A 20814-nucleotide genomic window follows, 5' to 3' on the forward strand; every position below is an offset into this window, starting at 1 on the left:
TATTCTCTTTCACTATTATTTATATTCCCCAAATAAATGAGAACATATTATGCTTGTCCTTCTCCAATTGACTTACTTCACTCAGCATAATACCCTCCAGTTCCATCCATGTCGAAGCAAATGGTGGGTATTTGTCGTTTCTAATGGCTGAGGAATATTCCATTCTATACATAAACCACATCTTCTTTATCCATTCATCTTTCAATGGACACCGAGGCTCCTTCCACAGTTTGGCTATTGTGGACATTGCTGCTATAAACATCGGGGTGCAGGTGTCCCGGCATTTCATTGCATCTGTATCTTTGGGGTAAATCCCCAACAGTGCAATTGCTGGGTCGTAGGGCAGGTCTATTTTTAACACTTTGAGGAACCTCCACACAGTTTTCCAGAGTGGCTGCACCAGTTCACATTCCCACCAACAGTGTAAGAGGGTTCCCCTCTCTCCGCATCCTCTCCAACATTTGTGGTTTCCTGCCTTGTTAATTTTCACCATTCTCACTGGTGTGAGGTGGTATCTCATTGTGGTTTTGATTTGTATTTCCCTGATGGCAAGTGATGCAGAGCATTTTCTCATGTGCATGTTGGCCATGTCCATGTCTTCCTCTGTGAGATTTCTCTTCATGTCTTTTGCCCATTTCATGATTGGATTGTTTGTTTCTTTGGTGTTGAGTTAATAAGTTCTTTATAGATCTTGGAAACTAGCCCTTTATCTGATAACGTCATTTGCAAATATCTTCTCCCATTCTGTAGGTTGTCTTTAGTTTTGTTGACTGTATCCTTTGCTGTGCAGAAGCTTCTTATCTTGATGAAGTCCCAATAGTTCATTTTTGCGTTTGTTTCTTTTGCCTTCGTGGATGTATCTTGCAAGAAGTTACTGTGGCCGAGTTCAAAAAGGGTGTTGCCTGTGTTCTCCTCTAGGATTTTGATGGAATCTTGTCTCACATTTAGATCTTTCACCCATTTTGAGTTTATCTTTGTGTATGGTGAAAGAGAGTGGTCTAGTTTCATTCTTCTGCATGCGGATGTCCAATTTTCCCAGCACCATTTATTGAAGAGACTGTCTTTCTTCCAGTGGATAGTCTTTCCTCCTTTATCGAATATTAGTTGACCATAAAGTTGAGGGTCCACTTCTGGGTTCTCTATTCTGTTCCATTGATCTATGTGTCTGTTTTTGTGCCAGTACCACACTGTCTTGATGACCACAGCTTTGTAGTACAACCTGAAATTTGGCATTGTGATGCCCCCAGCTATGGTTTTCTTTTTTAAAATTCCCCTGGCTATTCAGGGTCTTTTCTGATTCCACACAAATCTTAAAATAATTTGTGCTAACTCTCTGAAGAAAGTCCATGGTATTTTGATAGGGATTGCATTAAACGTGTAAATTGCCCTGGGTAACATTGACATTTTCACAATATTAATTCTGTCAATCCATGAGCATGGAATATTTTTCCATCTCTTTGTGTCTTCCTCAATTTCTTTCAGAAGTGTTCTATAGTTTTTAGGGTATAGATCCTTTACCTCTTTGGTTAGGTTTAGTCCTAGGTATCTTATGCTTTTGGGTGCAATTGTCAATGGGATTGACTCCTTAATTTCTCTTTCTTCAGTCTCATTGTTAGTGTATAGAAATCCCACTGACTTCTGGGCATTGGTTTTGTATCCTGCCACACTGCCAAATTGCTGTATGAGTTCTAGCAATCTTGGGGTGGAGGCTTTTGGGTTTTCTATGTAGAGTATCATGTCATCGGCAAAGAGGGAGAGTTTGACTTCTTCTTTGCCAATTTGAATGCCTTTAATGTCTTTTTGTTGTCTGATTGCTGAGGCTAGGACTTCCAGTACTATGTTGAATAGCTTTGGTGAGAGTGGACATCCCTGTCTTGTTCCTGATCTTAGGGGAAAGGCTCCCAGTGCTTCCCCATTGAGAATGATATTTGTTGTGGGCTTTTCGTAGATGGTTTTTAAGGTGTTGAGGAATGTTCCCTCCATCCCTACACTCTGAAGAGTTTTGATCAGGAATGGATGCTGTATTTTGTCAAATGCTTTCTCTGCATCTAATGAGAGGATCATATGGTTCTTGGTTTTTCTCTTGCTGATATGATGAATCACATTGATTGTTTATGAGTGTTGAACCAGCCTTGTGTTCCGGAAATAAATCCTACTTGGTCATGGTGAATAATTTTCTTAATGTACTGTTGGATCCTATTGGCTAGTATCTTGTTGAGAATTTTTGCATCCATGTTCATCAGGGATACTGGTCTGTAATTCTCCTTTTTGGTGGGGTCTTTGTCTGGTTTCGGAATTAAGGTGATGCTGGCCTCATAGAATGAATTTGGAAGTACTCCATCTCTTTCTCTCTTTCCAAACAGCTTTAGTAGAATAGGTATGATTTCTTCTTTAAACGTTTGATAGAATTCCCCTGGGAAGCCATCTGGCCCTGGACTTTTGTGTCTTGGGAGGTTTTTGATGACTGCTTCAATTTCCTCCCTGGTTATTGGCCTGTTCAGGTTTTCTATTTCTTCCTGTTCCAGTTTTGGTAGTTTGTGGCTTTCCAGAAATGTGTCCATTTCTTCTAGATTGCCTAATTTATTGGCGTATTGCTGTTCATAATATGTTTTTAAAATCGTTTGTATTTCCTTGGTGTTTGTAGTGATCTCTCCTTTCTAGATTCTGGCTTTAAAACTCCCCATCTGACTCCCTTGCTCAGAACTCTCCAAGGGTTCCCCATGTCTTGAGGCTAAACTGCCATTCCCTGATGTGTCACATAGAGCCCCCACTATATGCATGGAAGTATCCTTGGTACTAGAGGTTCACAGAAGGTGAGAAGTATTCTCTGGGAGGCAGTGCAGTGTGCTGGTCAGTACCTGGCTCGACCTCCTAACAGCTGGTTGGCTTCCCAGTCTTTTTCTTATTAGGAGGTCCTCTTAAGCTACATGGTCCAGCTTCCCATTGACTCCTGCAGGCCCTGAGGCCACTCTTGACCAACTCAGTTGCTCCCCTATCAGCTTCCAAAACAAGGAGCAATCGCCAAAGCCCCAAAAGTCTACCACTAGAGACTTCCAACTTGGGTTGAGACCAAGGTTCACTTTATCCATTCATCATGGTGGCCAATCACATCATGGTGGCAACTAATGGTGGAGGCTAACCAAGTGGTATCCTCAATGGATGAGTCCCAACTATACACTTCTTGAGTTCACCTAGCATGTGATTCCATGTACATAACACATTGTCAGCCATCCTCCAGCATCAAGTCTGTCCAGTCAGGGTTTTTATGCTTTTATTGCCCCTTTTCCATATCTTACCCACTAGAGAATGGCAGGAGGGAGGCAACAAGACAGTGGCATGCAGGCATTATGGATGGGATGCTACACAGGGCTCTCCTGAGGCTTATGGGACTTCAGTCGTGTGTTCCTGGTGCTAGCTTTCACATCCATTTTTCTAATCACTCATACCTCTGAACCTCATTTTCTTCATTAGTAAAATAATATAAAAATATAAACCACAACTGCCTATTGTAAGGATAACATAATATTAAGTCATTAGGAGTCAGATTATGGGAGGTCTCATATTCTGAATATGTGCTGACAATAGAAATATGAAAATCAAGCCACATGTTAATTTTAGATTGTGTAATAGCCCCATTAAAATTTTTTAAGTTATTAATTTTAATAATACTTTAATCCTATGTATCCAAAATATTATTTCAACATATAATTAATTAAAAACCTAATGAGGCTTTTTACTTTCATTTTTCTCTTTTGTACTAGGTCTTTAAAATTCTGTGTGTATTGTATACTTACCACACATCTCAATTCAGAGTGGACACATTTCAGGTGCTCAATAGCTACATGCAGCCAGTGGGTACCATATCGGACAGCAGAGCTCTACAATAAAGTTGGACTTCATTCTATGGACAAGGGAGCTGTGATGGATTTTTGCCAGAAAAGTGAAATACACCAAAAAAAAAAAAAAAAAGCACTTTAGGGAGCTTTAATATAGCCTTGGGCTAGGGGCACAGCTGTTCTGCCTCAACGGTCCAAGCAATTGACCAAGAGACAGCAGCTCTATTTTCTGTCTCCCTGGCGCCTACACAAGACCTGACAGAGAGTCCTTGGTAATTGGCTGGAATGAAACAATCAATCAACAACCGCCAGGACAGGGCTGCTGCCTGGATCTATAGAGAAGTTAAAGAGAAAAGTCAAGATGAGTCTGAAGGTCACAGCCTAGGTTCAAGACAGAAGGATGAGGCGAAATAGAGTCTGGACAAGGAACTGGGAAGGTGGCAGAAGGACCTTCATCTTATATCTGGTAGTCTTCAGTGTGACAGAGGCTGCTGAGACTAAGGAACTAGACAGGGAGAATGAGGAGCTGGAGCTTGGAAGATGTAAGTTACTCCAGCAGTGATCACCAGGTGACTGGGAGGCACCAGGCACTAAGTAGACATAGAAAGAAGTGAAATGACAGTGAAGGTTTAAACGCATATGACAAGGGGAGAAGTTCAAGTTCATGTGGACATTCAAGGTCTCAGGTGCTTAGAACAGCAGGGAGGAGGCGGCTGGAGGTAGGAAAGACCATTTGGAGAAGTGGTGAGAGGCAGGCTTGGACAGCCCGGTATTTGCTGAGGCAGGCGGGGCATCCTCCTCCAGCAGAGCCCTGGCCAAACCATTTGCATTTCATTATCCAGACATGTTTCAGGAAGGGGGGCACCTGGGGTGAGACTGCTCAGCAAAAGCAGCTGCTTTCACTTTCAACAGTTTTAGATCAAAGCCCGTGGCATACAAGCTCTCTGTGTGACACTGGTAATGAAGAAGAAAGTCTCCCAGCAGCTTGAAGAAAAAAAATATATATTGAAAATAAAAGGCTTTGATGCTTATCCTGAAGAAACTTGCTTCTTGATATTCACAGTTTTCATGAGCATGTATGTCAAGGACGGGAAATATCAGGGGTAATGAGCTAGTGAGACATGGTCATTGCAGGGTTTGAGCATGCTCAGGAAGCTCCCCACAACAGGGACACCATCAGGACTCCTTCAATCTCTGCCTCTTGTCTCTGCATCTCTGGCTTTGTTCTCTCAAGCCAGCTATCTCAGCAGCTCTAAGCCAACATCCTTATAGCCTCACAACTGATGCGGCAAGAAAGTCTTTTCCTGCCAGCCTTAGTTAGCAGAACCTTGGAGGTAGACTCAGGTTGGCCAGGCTTGTGTCACGTGCCCATTCCTAGACCATGGAGAACCACTGCTGGCCCAACCAGGTCAAGATGCTTCACCTACTTCCCTCCCGGGTTGTGTTTCCAAGACTAAATAAGAGTAGCAGATTGGGCAACCAAAACAGTAGTCTCCACTGTCACTGATTAGAAGATGACAACAAACTGAAGCCAGAAGGCTACCCTCTGGCTTGGATGTCATCTATTATTATTGATTCAACAAGTATATATTGCATTAGGTACTTCTCAGTAACCAAAGAAGTAGCCTCTATCCTTGTGGGCCACAATCTAGTAAAAGAGGCAGATGATAAATTGGTAAACAAATAAATAACTACAAATTGTAACAAGCACCATGAAGGACACCAACAGGGTGAAGTAAAAAAAATTAGGAAGCTATTCAGAAAGGATGTTCAGAGATGGTTCTCAGAGGAGGAGTCACTTAGCCATGACAAAGACTGAAAAGAAGCTAGCCAGGGGGAGTAAGGGGGGAGATGATCCCAGACTTAGTGAGGGAGCTGTGTGTGCAGTGGCCCTGAAACTGGGAAGACTGGGTCCTATGTGGGAGACCAAGAGAAGTTGGTGTGACTAGGGTATAGTGGGTATGCTGAAAGATCCTCACCCAGAGAGAATATCTGCCAAACCCTGGGAAGGAGTTCAGATTTTTCAGTAAAGTCCTAAAAGGGCAGTGAAGGATCTTTAACCTCAGCATACTATGAAATTATTTGTATTTTAATAGAGTGGAATCAGAGAAATTGAGTAAGGGGCTCATTGGAGTGACCTAGCAAGTTGATGGGACTGAAACTACAAGGGAAATGGACAAACTGGACAAGTGGGAAGTACATTTAGGAGGAGGAAAGAGATGGGCTTGTATGAGTAGGTGCTTGGTTTGAGGGAGAGGGATGAATCACAGGGTATCTCCAGGACTAAGCTAGTGGCTGCATGGAGCAGGGGAGGCTCATTTGCTGAGAGGGCAAATTGGAGTTAAACAATTTGAATATGGTAGAGATGGAGAGGTCGTTTTGGGTAACTAATTCTGAGTTACCATGAGAAATCATAGTGGTAAGTAAGCATTTGGATATTTAAGTCTGGGGTTCATCAGAAATTTGGGTTAGTGAAGAAATTTAGAAGCTCTCAAAATATAGATGATATTTAAAATTGAGGGCCTCAGTGAGATTACTTAGGAAGTGCCTATGGTGGTAAATGAGAAGACCTAAGACTGACTCATAGGAAATTCAAAACATAGAAGAGGACAGCCAATGGAGAAGATAAGAAGAGAAAGATCATCATACAAACAGGGAGGCAATGCGGAGAAAATGATTCCATAGATACCAAAGGGCAGTGTGTTTCTAGGAAGAAGTAGTTGTGTCACAGCTGCTGGGAGGTCAATTACAATGAGAACAGAAGAGGGACATACAGACAGAGGTCTTGGACAACTGTGCCCAGAGCAGTTCTGATAGAAGATAGATGTGCCATCTGGACAGGGGTGGATTAAAGAGGGAGAGGGAACATAGAGAATGGAGACAGGGTATGGATATAAAACACCCTCTCATGTCTTATAAGAGAAGTAGAGAAGTGGAATGGTAGCTAGAAAGAGATTGAGAGCCAAAAAATATTTTTAAGGAATTAGAGGTAGCTACAAAGAACTTCTTGTATTCGCTTTAGAAACTGGTTGTCTGTAGGGGCACCAGAGTGGCTCAGTCGGTTGAGCATCCGACTCTTGGTTTCGGCTCAGGTCCTGATTTCAGGGGTCTGGGATCCAGCCCTGAGATGGGCTCTGCATTCAGTGCAGAGTCTACTGGAGATTCTCCCTCTACCTCTCTGCCTCTCCCCTGCTCATGATCTAAATAAATAAATAAATAAATAAATAAATAAATAAAATCTTTTTGTAAAAAAAAGAAAGAAATTGGCTGTCTGTAGTAAATTCTATTAGAACACAGTGTTCTCAGGCTTTAAAAAGTGTATTTGACAGGATCAAATGTTTCCCCAAAGTGCCTTCCATATCTGTCTTTCTAAAATCTGCAAATGTTTCTTTTTCAAAGATTAGGGAAAAAGAATACCCAGAACTGGTGTTTTAGTCCATTTTGGCTGCCATGACAAACTACCATGCACTGGATGGCTTAAACAATAAACATTCATTTCTCACAGTTGTAGAGGCTGGAAGTTCAAGATCAAGGTACCAGCAGATTTGGTGTTGAGTGTGGGCTGTCTTCCTGGTTCATATATAATTCCTCATATGGTTAAAGGGGCAAGAGAGATCCCTGGGGCATCTTTTATAAGAGCACTAATCCCATTCATGAGGGCTCCACTTTATGACCTAATCACTTCCCAAAGTGCCCTCCTTCTAAACTATCACTCGGGGATCAGGTTTCAATAGAAATTATGAAGGGCACAAACATTAGTCTATACCAACTGGTATCCATGCAACAAGTCTTCCTTATCTTCTCAATTCATTTAGTCACTAATTTACTAATTTATTTCTCTACAAAGTGAGCACAAGGGCGAGTTTTTGCTGTTGTTCACAGATAGGCACATAGCAGGTGCTCAATAAATATCTGATGAATGAATAAAGAAGTGGATGGATTCAATAGGTAGTCGCAGAGTTCCTTCACATGTAGAATTCATTGAACATTCACTCAACAAACATTAAGCGTTGAGTATATATGGTAGGCTATATGTTAAGCACACTGTAGTCAGCTCCTCTTTAAAGTGGGAGAAATAAGACTCTGTTCTGCCTTCCTCACAAGATCATTAGGAGACTCATATGAGAAATACGGGCTTCAAAAAAAAAAAAAAACACCAGCATGTTATTACTAGATATGGCTTTTGTCCTAAAGGAGCTTGTAGTGAAATTGAGGAAATGAGAAAGAAACATAGGAAGTACATGGAATCGCTGTTTAGGGGGCACCCTAAACAGTGTGTGCATCAAGCACTAGAGTCCTTTCCATGCTATCTCTCACCTACTGCTACACCCATACCCTGAAGTTGGCATCATTACCCTCATGGTGTCAATGCAGAGAGAGATGTCTAAGAGGTTATATAATTTGCAGGAACTACTCAGTAAGAGACAAAATGGGTAAAAAATCTAGGTCTGTTTACTTCCAAAACCCTTACCCTTTCAAAAAGTTTTTCTTTTATATAAAAGTAAATCTTAGAAAGCATTTAAAATCATGTCCCCAAATATTGGGAGTAGGATGGGTGAGGGAGGCAAGAACTATTATTGTTTACTGCAAGCTTACTGAACCCTAAACTCCGTATGTTACCTCATTTATTTCTTATTTGTGATATAGAGTTTACCCTCCATTTTGCATACTAACACAAATGTCATCTGAGTCTCCAGTCCACTGATATTTAACTGAAGTTGACTCAAGCAGCTCCCTTCATTCTATGGAAAACCCACTGCTATTTTCAAGGGAGTTCACATTCTTGAAGCAAATTCTAGTTCCAAGCACACTTACCTCACCATATCCACATCCTGCAACTTATCTCTCCCTTCTACTAGGCACCAATCAGGGTGTAAGATTCAGACCCTTATTTCACCCAAACCATTCACACTGGCATTAAAAAGCATAGGGCAGGCTTTGTAGTATATTTGAGAAGGCCAAGGAACCACAGAGTAGTTTTAAATGCCAACAAAGTAAACAGCTTAAGATTGACTATCAGACCTCCCTGCTCAGACTATCCTTGTGTGGGTGCTTCTGGAGGTTTCTCACTGTCCCCTTTTTTCTGGAGACTCCAGCCTTTTCCCCAAAACACTCCTTACATGTGAATCACCCTGGTGAACTCTTATGGAATGCCTCCCAGCACCTTTTATTCTAAATCCCCACCCCCTTATACATCCATATGGATCCTGAGGGGCTACAGAGTTTTTACATGACTCTAAATGATTGGTCAAAGTGTGGCCATCAAATCCCTGTTCAGCCAGTGAGACTTTTTCCTGGGATTTTTAGAATTGAGACAAGAGAGCAAATCAGGTCAGACCCTCTCTGGTCATTGAGGCTGTAAGATGTAACCCTCTGGAAGTGCCATGTTTCCAGTAGATGAAGAAAGACACTTTTCAGGCAGAAAAGGAAGCATATTTGCAAAAAGGAGCCAAGAGGAGAAATAAAAAGAGAGAATGTGTGTGTGTGTGTGTGTGTGTGTGTGTGTGTGTGTGTGTGTGTGATGGCAAATGTCTGGGACACTGGCTTTGGAGTTCCTGGAGCCCAGCCACATTCTTGTTCTTCGAGTCCATCTCTCTGGCTCTTGCCTTCTAGCAGCTGGAACCGTGGGAGGATTTGAAATGCTGGCCTTCTCTCCTCCACCAGCCTCCACCATATGTAAATGAGACCAGTAGAGAGATTTATCTCCCTCCCCCATATGAATTGTGCCAATCAGGTTAGAAGGCAGAATTTGAGCACTCTGAGTAAAGAACTTAGCAAGGACAGACCACCTCTGCCCACTTCTGAGGCAGGCTAGGGCACACTAATGCTTCCCACCAGGCATTCCTACCCAGGGAGAGTCAAGTGTCAGGTTCTTACCACCACCTCACCCCCGTAACTTCTGTGGTACCCTCGTCTGTCATCCCACGATACACAAAAAGGAGCAGAACCTCAAGGAATTTTAAAAATCTGCCAAAGTCACATCGGGTAAGAAGCAGTAGCAGAAGTTGAAACCAGGCCTGTGTGTGTTTTGCTAATATCATGTTGGAACGGAAATGCAGGCTCAGGAGAGCATGACTGGGGTACTGGGATGGAAAAACCCCATCCATCAGGGATCTATAGAGCTCTGCTGTTTCTATGGCTGTTATTCCCTTTCTCCTTCCTCCTTCCTTCTCTTTCAAGCCTCCTGGGGCTCCAGGACTCCAACTGGCAGGAAGGGGTAAAGGCATTGCCACTCTGACTGCTGACCATTCTTCCAAGGCCTGTCAGAGAGATCTTGACCACTGACTCATCCTGGAGAATAAGACAACCTTTGTGCAATGGTCACTGTACATCACTAAAGGCGGGTCACCAGAGAGAAAATTCTGAGTAAGAAACTAAGGAAACTAGAAACAGGACAGCAGTTTGCTCACCACAGTCCTTGGATGGCGTTCTTCAGCCTTCTCTGGATCCTCTCTCTTCTCATTCTTTGAAGAGTAGACACCAGTAAGTTATGCCACAGTCTACTATCTCTTAAGCAAAATGATTGTTCTTAGTCCTGACACCATAATCCCAGCTTCTATCCTGGTTTCCACAGTAGCAATCTGTGTGACCTTTGGAAAATCACTTAAGAAAAAAACAAAAACTCCAGAAGTGTGTGTATTGATGTGTGCTTGCACAAGAGAAAAAAGAAAAAGACCAGAAATGCATGGAAATATTCTGTGGTGGGGAGGGAGATTTCAAGTAATTTCTTATACTTTTCTATGTTTTCTACTGAGTGTATGATGAATGTGTATTACTTTATAATTAGAAAATTCCTTGCTGAATATCTCCGGGCTTTAGTCTCCAAAAGTTTCAAGTGTTGATTGGGGCTGCCTTGCTTCTGTCATAGTGCTATTTTGGGAATGATGAGATAATGCCTAAAACTGCATGATCCACATAATTGGTTACAAACATGAGCATGTTTCTTTCATTTTTCTAATTAGTCACTTGAGCAATTGGAAGCCCTTGTAATGAAGCAATATAGCGTCTGTCTTCTTAGGCCTCTCTCTTGTGGAACTTAAGAATAGGTTCTACTTGGGGCGCCTGGGTGGCAAAGTGGCTGAGCATCTCCCTTCGGCTCAGGATGTGATCCTGGAGTCCTGGGATTGAGTCCTGCATCGGGCTCCCTGCAGGGAGCCTGTTTCTCCTCCACCTGTGTCTCTCCCTCTCTCTGTGTGTCTCATGAATAAATAAATAAAATCTTAAAAAAAAAAGAACAGATTATACTATAACCATCAGGAAACCCAATTAACTTTGTGCCTTACACAAAATGGGTATTTTTCTCTCCTATTCCAAGAAATCCAGAGTTAGACGGCTCAGGACTGAACCACTGCTTGAAGATGTCCTCAAGGATCCAGGCTCCTGACTCAGCATCCTTAGTTTGTCATTCATTCTTGTGGTCACAGTAAGGTTGCTATGTCTTCAGGTGGGAAGAAAGGTGAAGAGCAAAAAGCAAAGAGATTTTGTCTTTTCACCTGGATTGGGAAATCTGCTTCCATTCTATAGAACTAGATCAATCATATGACTATCACTGCAAGGGAAGCTGGGAAGTTGCATAAGTTCATCACACTCTTCATAGAGAAAAGGAAAGGAACAGGAAATTGTCAATGTTTTTTTGGTTAACTAAGCCTGTAAGTCTACCACACCACTGGAGTATATTCATCCTGAGGAGTCCAGTTCTACTTCTGAAGGCCAAGTAGAGTGAGAACCAGAAAGTCTCACCTATCCACAAGGAAGCTCCAGTTTTCAACTGTCACAGAGTGTTTCTGCCTTGCAGAGTTGCTATAAACAACTCATCCCACACAATCAGTTGATCTTCTATCCCAGCAGAAGTGATGCTGTTATTGTTCCAGTCTCTTGTACAGGTCATGCAGGCTGTCATGCTTGGTTCTCATGTTGCAGTCATCCAGGTTACATGACACGCACAGCCAGTATTTCTCAGTTTTAACTCTAGCAGAAGAGAAGCTGGGTCATAAAGGGCTTCCTGCCTCAGTCATACATTGCATCAGAAATGGCCCCTCCACAATCCCTTAGACCTCCGTTTTGAGCCTGAGTCACCATTCCAGACTCCCCAGAGGATGTCTGTTTTTTTACTGGAAGACCTCAGACTAGATCATCCCAATCCCTCAGAGATCTAATAAAGCTTAACCTCTCAATAGAGACAATCAGAATCTCAATGCTTTCCCCCACAGGAGACTCCTTGAACCTTATGCAAATTTGCACAGCTTTTCTCCCCAAATTAGCTTTGAATGCAGGAATCACTGATAGGGTTGATCTCCATCAGGCCACATCAGGTGCTATTCCATCCTTTTACCAAATCACTGGGAGATTTACACTTATATAACTGAAAGAGCCCAAACCAGGGCTTTTCCTGAACACAAATCTGCCCCAAATGATTTGTTGTGAACACCTAGACAGAGAAATGCCTATGCTAAAAATATTTCTTATTCTGTTGGATCCATCTGCTACATGCATCCAAAAGTGATTTAAGACAGAAGGAGACCCAAGACTTCTAGGTCTGCAATATGGTGGACTTTTTTGGGCCATCCTCAAAGAAACAGCAGGAATTCTAGGGAATATATCACAAATATTTTTTTACCTTCTCAGCTGAACTCACAGGAAAAAAAGGGAAATCTCCAAGGCCCAGAAATACAAGGTAATTCAAAGCCAGAGAGGCAAACGTATTAGCTAATATGTAGCCACCTTAGAGCTGCTCCAGATGGGGTCTTAGTTTTTGTTTATTTTTTTATCGAGGAATAATTAGCATATAGTAAAACATGCAATTCTTAAGTATAGAGATTAATGAATTTTACATATGTGTACAACCATGTAACCTTCACCCAGATCAGAATATAGAACATATCCACAGAAGTGGCACCTGGGTGGCTCAGTTGGTTAAGCATTTAACCTTGGTTTCAGCTCAGGTCATAATCTCAGGGTCATGGGATCAAGCTCTGTGCTCAGTGAGGAGTCTGCTTGTCCCTGTCTCTCTACCCTTCCCCCTGGTCTCCAAAATAAATCATATATATATGTATATATATATACATAGAATATACTATGAATAGAATATATAGAATATACAGAATAGTGGTTATACTTGAGGAGTGATAATGACTAAAGGGGGACTTGAGGAATATATATACATATATATATCCAGAGAAGGCTTCCTCAAGTCCCCCTTTAGTCATTATCACTCCTCAAGTATAACCACTATTCTGACTCCTCACCAAAGAGTAGTTTTGCCTGTTTTAGAATTCTATAGGACTATTCTTTTTTGTCTGGCTTCTTTTATTATATAGTATATCAATGACATACATCCATGTTATTGCATATATCAGCAGTTTGTTTTAATTACTGTGGAGTATTCCACTGTAAAATAATCCACTATTTACTTATCAGTTGCATGGTTAATGGGCATTTGGGCTGTTTCTAGTTCAAGAGTATTATGAATAAAGTTGCTATGAACACTTGTATATGTCTCCCAGTGGACATATGTAGGGCTTGGGTTTTAATGCCATCTGAGGACACTGTGAGATGAGACCACCAGTCAAAACAAAGTAATAAGATGAAACTTAGAAGCCCACATGAAACTAGGCTCATCAAAGGACTATACTCTTGGTGATAGTGTAGATTAGGAAAAAAATCTACCCATAAGTAGAGGAAGAAAAGAGGGTACCTATCTGCCTCTGAGATCTGGGTGGGAAAAAATCTTCCCTGGGAATTTATAATCACAGTCCCATACCTGACATAGCTTTAGAGTTAAAATTTCTATGATCAGTGTAATCCAGAAAAACACAAGCTGATAAATCAGCATGGAAATTTGTTACCAGCTGGCAATATCCCTAGGGCCCCTGATAGAAGTGAATGAAAAACTATTACAGAAGGACACAATTTCACCCCACACTGAGGTTGATTCTAATAAATAAACGTCCACTGAAGATAAGCTCAAAATTACATGGCAAATGAGGAACAACCAACCTTAAGTGAAACTCAGCAAACAAACACAACTAATAGGAAAAAAATAATGCTTACATTCACAAGAGCTTCCGATAATAAGACAATTTAAAAAACAGGTTTTTTAAACGATTTTATTTATTTATTTTAGAGAGAGAAAGAGAGAGAGAGCACGAGCAGTGGGGGAGGGACAGACGGAGAGGGAGAAGCAGATTCCCCACTGAGCAGGGAGCCCATTACAGGGCTCCATCCAAGGACCCTGAGATCACAACCTGAGCTGAATGAAGTCAGATGCTTAAACAACTGAGCCACCCAAGTGCCCCGAGATTATAAATTTGCTTAAAATAATAACCCAAAATTTAAAAATTGAGATCATAAGAGAAGAATAAGGCATTATCAAAAAAAAAAAAGCAGGCAAGTTTTTCAGATAAAAAATGGAATTCTTGAACATTAAAAATTCAGTCATTTATACTAAGAATCATTGAACTGTACATTTTAAGTGGGTAAATTGTGTGGCATATAAACTACATCTCAATATAGCTTTTTTAAAAATTCAACCATCAAAATAATGTTTAAAAAACTTGAGACAGGATTAGCAAAATAGTACTAGACAAAGCTGAATGGTGAAACAATAAGCTGAAATATGAACTTGAGGAAATTCCACAGACTCGGCACAAAGAGATAAAAAGAGTAAGAATAGAGCATTTTAGAGACCTGAGGATAGAATGACAATGTCCACCCACACCTAGTAGGATTTCCAGAAGGAAAATATATGAATGAGGGAGGTAATATTTGAAGAAATGATAAGATATAATAGCTAAGAATTTTCCAGACTTGATGAATACATGGATTCTCAGATTTAAGAACCACAGTGAGTATGAAGAAAACAAAATCTAAACAAATCTAAATCTACACACATAGCAAAACTACAGAATTCTCAAGACATAGGGAAAATCTTATAAGCAACTAGAGATAAGAAAACAAATTTCCAATAAAATAATAACAAGTAAACTGGTGTAGACTTCATGATAACAGACTTCCTAAAAATGATAATAATTAAGCTGGTAAAACATCAACAATACCATCAACAAAAGTCAGAAGGTTATGGGAAAATAGTTTCAAAATTCTGAGAGAATACTCTTGTCAACCTATAACACTGTTTTCAGCTAAACTAGTGTCTCATAGTGAGATTATTTCAAGCAAATAAGGACTGAGTTTACCACTTCAGATTCAACTTGGGAAAAAAAAAACAGGGAAAACTATTAAAGATGAAGGAAATTAAACACAGAAAGAAGATACAAAAAAATTATACTTATATTTTCCCATGCATTTATAATGTTTTATATTTAAGATTAAGTGTGTGTGTGTGTGTGTGTGTGTATGTGTAGAGAGAGAGAGAGTGCACAAGAGTGCTCTCTACATGAAATACATGACAGTTATTAATATCGTCCATTTGGGAAACCTGTCCCCTTCCAGGCCAGATACCAATAATTAAATACATCATGGTACAGTGGTATGGCTTCAGAGACTATAAGCGGATACGTGAGTGGGATAGAGGAAAAGTCAAACCATTTCACACCGCAGAGGAACAAAAGTGAATCAACATAGAGACAGAGCCAGGCATTGTCTAAGTAGAAGCTGGTAGGATGCAGTATGGGGGAAAGGACAGGAGGCCCTAGGCAACATAATTCATAACTGGAGCATAATTCATAACTCCCTCTTCTCTCATAGAACAAAGGTGACAAAGAAGCCTGCTCTACCGAGCAAGATAGGCAGGTAGACATCTGGATATACCACAAAGGGACGTGGATACAGGAGACACTGTTCATATTGTCAGTGAGGCATCAGAGACTGACTCTAGCCCTTACATAAAAAGCAGCCAGAATTTTTGATAGTCTGACCTGATGCCCTCTCCCAGATTCTAGGGAGGTAAAGCCACATGCCAGTGGTTGAGAGCTTGCTATGGCCTGCTGGGATGAAACAGGACAAGCTAGATCCAATAAGTGAGAACTTATCTCTCCCTCTGACACAAAAGTCATATCTAACTAAGAGGAAACTATGGAAACCATTTCTTTGGATCCAGAAGCACTTTTAAAATTAAGATGTAAAATGATAAGAAAACTAAATATTCAAGTTTCTGATCTAAGCAAAGAGGTTTTAGCTAGTTGAACGATTAACAGAAGGTGCCAGATTCCCTTTCATGTGTTATTTTCTTGTTACAGAGCTCATTTTTACTCATCTAAATGATATCCCATTATTTGTATAGATGTATAAGAGTGAAAGTTGTTTAAGAAAATTGTGTAAGATCATAAAACTTGATAAGAGTAGGAGATACTTGTAGTTCGTTAATAGTATTTATGACATCATAAATCGAGATGTTAACTCAAAATGAGCATTTTAAAATTATTTTCCTGCCTCATACAATCCCAGTGGTCTTCCTTTTTGTAATGGGCAATTAAATTTTATTTCCATTCTGAAGAAGTTTATAATAAATTTTAACAAAATTAAAAGTGGTTTCCACTATTTTCTAGATCTAAATACAATACAGAGCTTTTTGAAATATTTCCTTCTTGTTCCTGTTACAGCACCTGACTCAGGCTGGAATTGAATTCTGTAATACAACTCTAGACCAGGCATCCTCAAGCATGAGATCTCTTCTTGCATCTCTACTCTGTCTCGTGTCTGTGTAATCAGGCGGAGGTCATGGGTGGAGAGCAGCCCTGGTGAGATGGTGGGAGAGGTAGACAGATCGCCAGGGTGAGAAGCTTCTGACGGTTGCCACCACACCACTCCACAGAGCCTCTCTCCATCATTACTGACTGGCTTCCTCTGTACCAGGAAATAGTTTTTCATTCTGCAAATGGTAGTGATATTAATTCATATATTAAATTATTTACTAAGGGATCCCTGGGTGGCTCAGCGGTTTAGCGCCTGCCTTTGGCTCAGGGTGTGATCCTGGAGTCCCGGGATCGAGTCCCACGTAGGGCTCCTGGCATGGAGCCTGCTTCTCCCTCTGCCTGTGTCTCTGCCTGCCTCTCTCTCTCTCTCTCTCTCTATCATGAATATATAAATTAAAAAGTCTTTAAAGAAATAATAAAATAAATTATTTACTAAGAGCAAATTGTGATAGAGTTAGGGAAGGAATAACTGAGTGCTTAACTTTTACAGACTCCAAATGAGGCACATTGCTGCTCAACATCTGCATCCTCCCAAAATTCAAATGTTAAATCCTAACCCTCTATGTGATGATATCAGGAGGTGGGCATTTGGGAGGTGATTAGGTTGTGAGGGAGCAGCAGTTATGAATGGGATTAGCACCCTTATAAAACAGACCTCAGAGACCTCTCTTGCTCTTTCTGCTATGTGAGGACACAGCAAGAAATGGCTACCTGTGAGTCAACTGGAGAGCCCTCACCAGAAAATGAACCTCCTGACACTTGGATCTTGAATTTCCAGCCTCCAGAACTATGAGAAATATATTTCTGTTGTTTATAAGTCACCCAGTCTATGGTAGTTTGTTATAGCAGTCTGACAGACTAAGACACACATACATTATCTTTCTTCAGTCCCCACAAGCCAGGGAGATAGACAATATTAATATTCCCATTGGACAGATGAGAACCCCAAAGCCTAGAAATGTTTAACAACTCCCCGTAAGCCCCACAGCCAGGGATTTGAAACTAGGCAGTGTGAATCCAGTTGCAGGCTCTTGGCCAGCATGCTAGGACCCTGAGAAATGGCCTAGGAAGAAGCAAATGCAAACTGATCCCATCCAGGCTGGGTGTACAAGGTTGAAAAGGTATAAAGTGAGCACTTTAGGCTGCTCTGGAGGGCTTTCACAATCACCTGTGCCTCTGCTCTGTATCTGCTTCTACAACTGTGACCTCCACCTCAGAAACGCTTTTCTACATTTTCACTCATAAGTCACTGGAATTTATAACCTTGGAAATCACTGATTATTTGCCTAGCCTGAGTTTCCTGAGAAGGGGCTGTTCCTCACCCCACCTAGGTACATTGGAGAGCCTACTCCCTGCTCCACAGAACAGAAAGAAATGAGGGAAAGTGGGATTCTTTCCTCTTTCTTGGTATCACTGTTTAGGTCCAAAGCCCAAGGGTGGGGAAGCAAGAAACTGCCCTACATTCGCAGTTCAGAAAGTCCCCATATTTCTATCCCAATATTCACATCCTCCTCCCACTCCCTTCCACTGCAGTCAGTGGAAGAAGAGGAATGAGAGATGTGGATTCTTCAGCCTTTGGAGGCACACAGTGACCACAGGGGAAGATCTATTCCCACCCCAGCCCTTGAGTCCCTCTCCTCTGCTGAGACCCCATTAAGAGTGAAGATCCAAGCTGGAGACCTTTACTGGAAGGGTCTGTGAGGGGGGCTGTCTGGGCAGGGTTCAGGGTTGGTGGAGGGAGACATTGGGTGGAACTAGTTCTCCAACATCAGAGACAGTTGTGAGGTGATAAGGTCCCACAGGGCCCCCAAAGAACTCAATGAAATATCCTCAAAGACACCCTACCTTTGGGTGTTCTCCACACACAGGGCACTAACAGCCACCTGCACTGACTGAATAAGCAGCACTGATCAACAGTCTTTCCACCAAATAAGGAGACAGGTGCTTTTTCATTCCTCAACAGAGAAGCCAGAACTTAGAAGAGAAAAGAAGATAAGGTGACTGATGACACAGCCACTCTCCCATCTCCTCCAAAATATATAATATATAAATATATTTTTCGAAATAAAAATATTTATTAATATTTATATTAATAATATTAACATGTTGTTTATATTTTATATATTTATATTTTACTAAAATATTTTCTATTTATATAAAATAATAAATGAGAAAATAAAAAATTTATATTTTATATTTATATAAAATAATAATAAATATATAAATAAATTTATTTTTATATTTATAAAAACATTTGTATTTTATTATTAATAATATTGATATATTATTTATATATTTCATATGAATATGTTTATAAAATATTTATATGTGTTTATATTTATATATTTTTATAAAATAATAAATTAGAAAATAAATTGTTTTATATTTTTATGTTTATATAAATAACAAATATATAAATAATAAATTTGTTTTTATAAATATAAAAATATTTATATTTTTATTAAAATATTTTATATTTTTATATTATATAATATAAATATATAAATATATATATATATTTAGAGACAGTTTTGGCAGAGATAGTTTTGAATCAGATATGAGATTGCATTTCTTTAAGTGAATAGGATTCAGCCTTTAATACTGGAATGAAACACCTCTAATAACCAGAAGTAGCTGAAAACTTGTATCATCTGGTCCAGGTGATGATGAGGGGACAGCTGTTGTCATCTGGAAGAGAGCGGAGCTCGGCATAGCACAGCTGGAGGGCCCTTATTAGAAAAAGTCATCTTTACCCCCCAATAGTTGAGATGCCTCAAAAACTGGTGACATGTACCTCCCACCCGTTGGAATAAAAAACGTCAGATAATCACAAGTGTTAACAAGGATAGGGAGAAATCAGAACCCTCATTCATTGCTGGCAGGAATGTAAAATGGCATAGCTACTTTAGAAAAATGGTGCAGCCTGGGTGGTATGCTATACCTTGGCAAATTGAACTCCAATTTTAAAAAAAAAAGAAAGAAAGAAAAGAAAACAGTGCAGCAGTTGGTCAAAAAGTCAAACACGGAGTCATCATTTGACCAGAAATTGCAATCCTAGGTGTCTCGCACCCAAGAGAATGAACATGGGTCCATACAAAACTTGAATGCAAACGTTCACAGCAGCATTATATTTAGCAAAATAGCTAAAAAGAAAAAAGTCAAAACAACCCAATGTCCATTAACTGGCAACTGTGATAGATCCAAACGATGGAATATTACTCAGCCACAAAAAGGGATGAAATACTGATGCTACGAATGGGTAAACACTGAAAACATCATTGCTAAGTAAAAGAAGCCGGTCCTAAAAGACCACACACAATTGCGTTTACAGTATCTCACCCCCACCCCATTACCCAAGGGTTAGGTTCCAGGACCCCCAGCAGATACCTGCACACGCAGGTACCTGCTCTGCACATGCGCACATGCGCACACTGTCTTTTCTGTGCACACAGACCCATGATCAAGATTGACTTACAAACTGGACCCAGCAAGAGGTTGCTAACAAGAACTAAAAATAAAAATATTACAACTATGACAAAACATTCTAATAAAAGTAACGTGGCCTCTCAAAGTACTGTATAATACGTACTCGCCCTTCGCGATGACGTGAGACGAGGAAAAGCCTACGTGAGAGGATGACGTAAGGTGAGTGGCGCCCGCACCGGGAGGTTGCGTTAAGCTTACTATTGACCTTCCGCAGATTCGTCAGGAGGAAGACTTCCGCTTCGCGTCTGCGGTAACCGAAACTGCGAAAGTGAAGCCACAGATGAAGGCGTCTGCCCTTTGTGAAATGGGCAGAGTAGGTCAATCTGGATAGATAGATAAAAAGTAGCATAGTGGTCCCTAGGGCTGGAAGGGATGGAAGATGACAGCCAGAGGGTGCAGGGCTTCTTGGGGTGGGGGGCGGGGGAAGAAAATGTTCTGAAATTAATCATGATGGTTGCATAATTCTGTGCATATATTAAAAGCCACTGACTTGTAGACTTTAAATGGGTGAATTATATGGTATGTAAATTATATCTCAATAAAATTGTTATCAAAAGCAAACAAGGGGGGGGAAGTCTGGGTGGCACAGCAGTTGAGCATCTGCCTTTGGCTCCGGGCATGATCCCCAGGTCCCCAGATCAAGTCCCACATCAGGCTCCCTGCAAGGAGCCTGCTTCTCCCTCTGCCTGTGTCTCTGCCTCTGTGTGTGTGTGCGTGTGTGTGTGTGTGTGTGTGTCTCATGAATAAATAAATAAAATCTAAAAAAAGGAGGGTGGGGCTCCTGGAGGGCTCAATCACTTAAGTGTCCATCAGACTCTTGGTTTCAGCTCAGGTCTGATGTC

Source organism: Vulpes vulpes, chromosome 11, assembly GCF_048418805.1.
Source record: "Vulpes vulpes isolate BD-2025 chromosome 11, VulVul3, whole genome shotgun sequence".
Lineage (NCBI taxonomy): Eukaryota > Metazoa > Chordata > Mammalia > Carnivora > Canidae > Vulpes > Vulpes vulpes.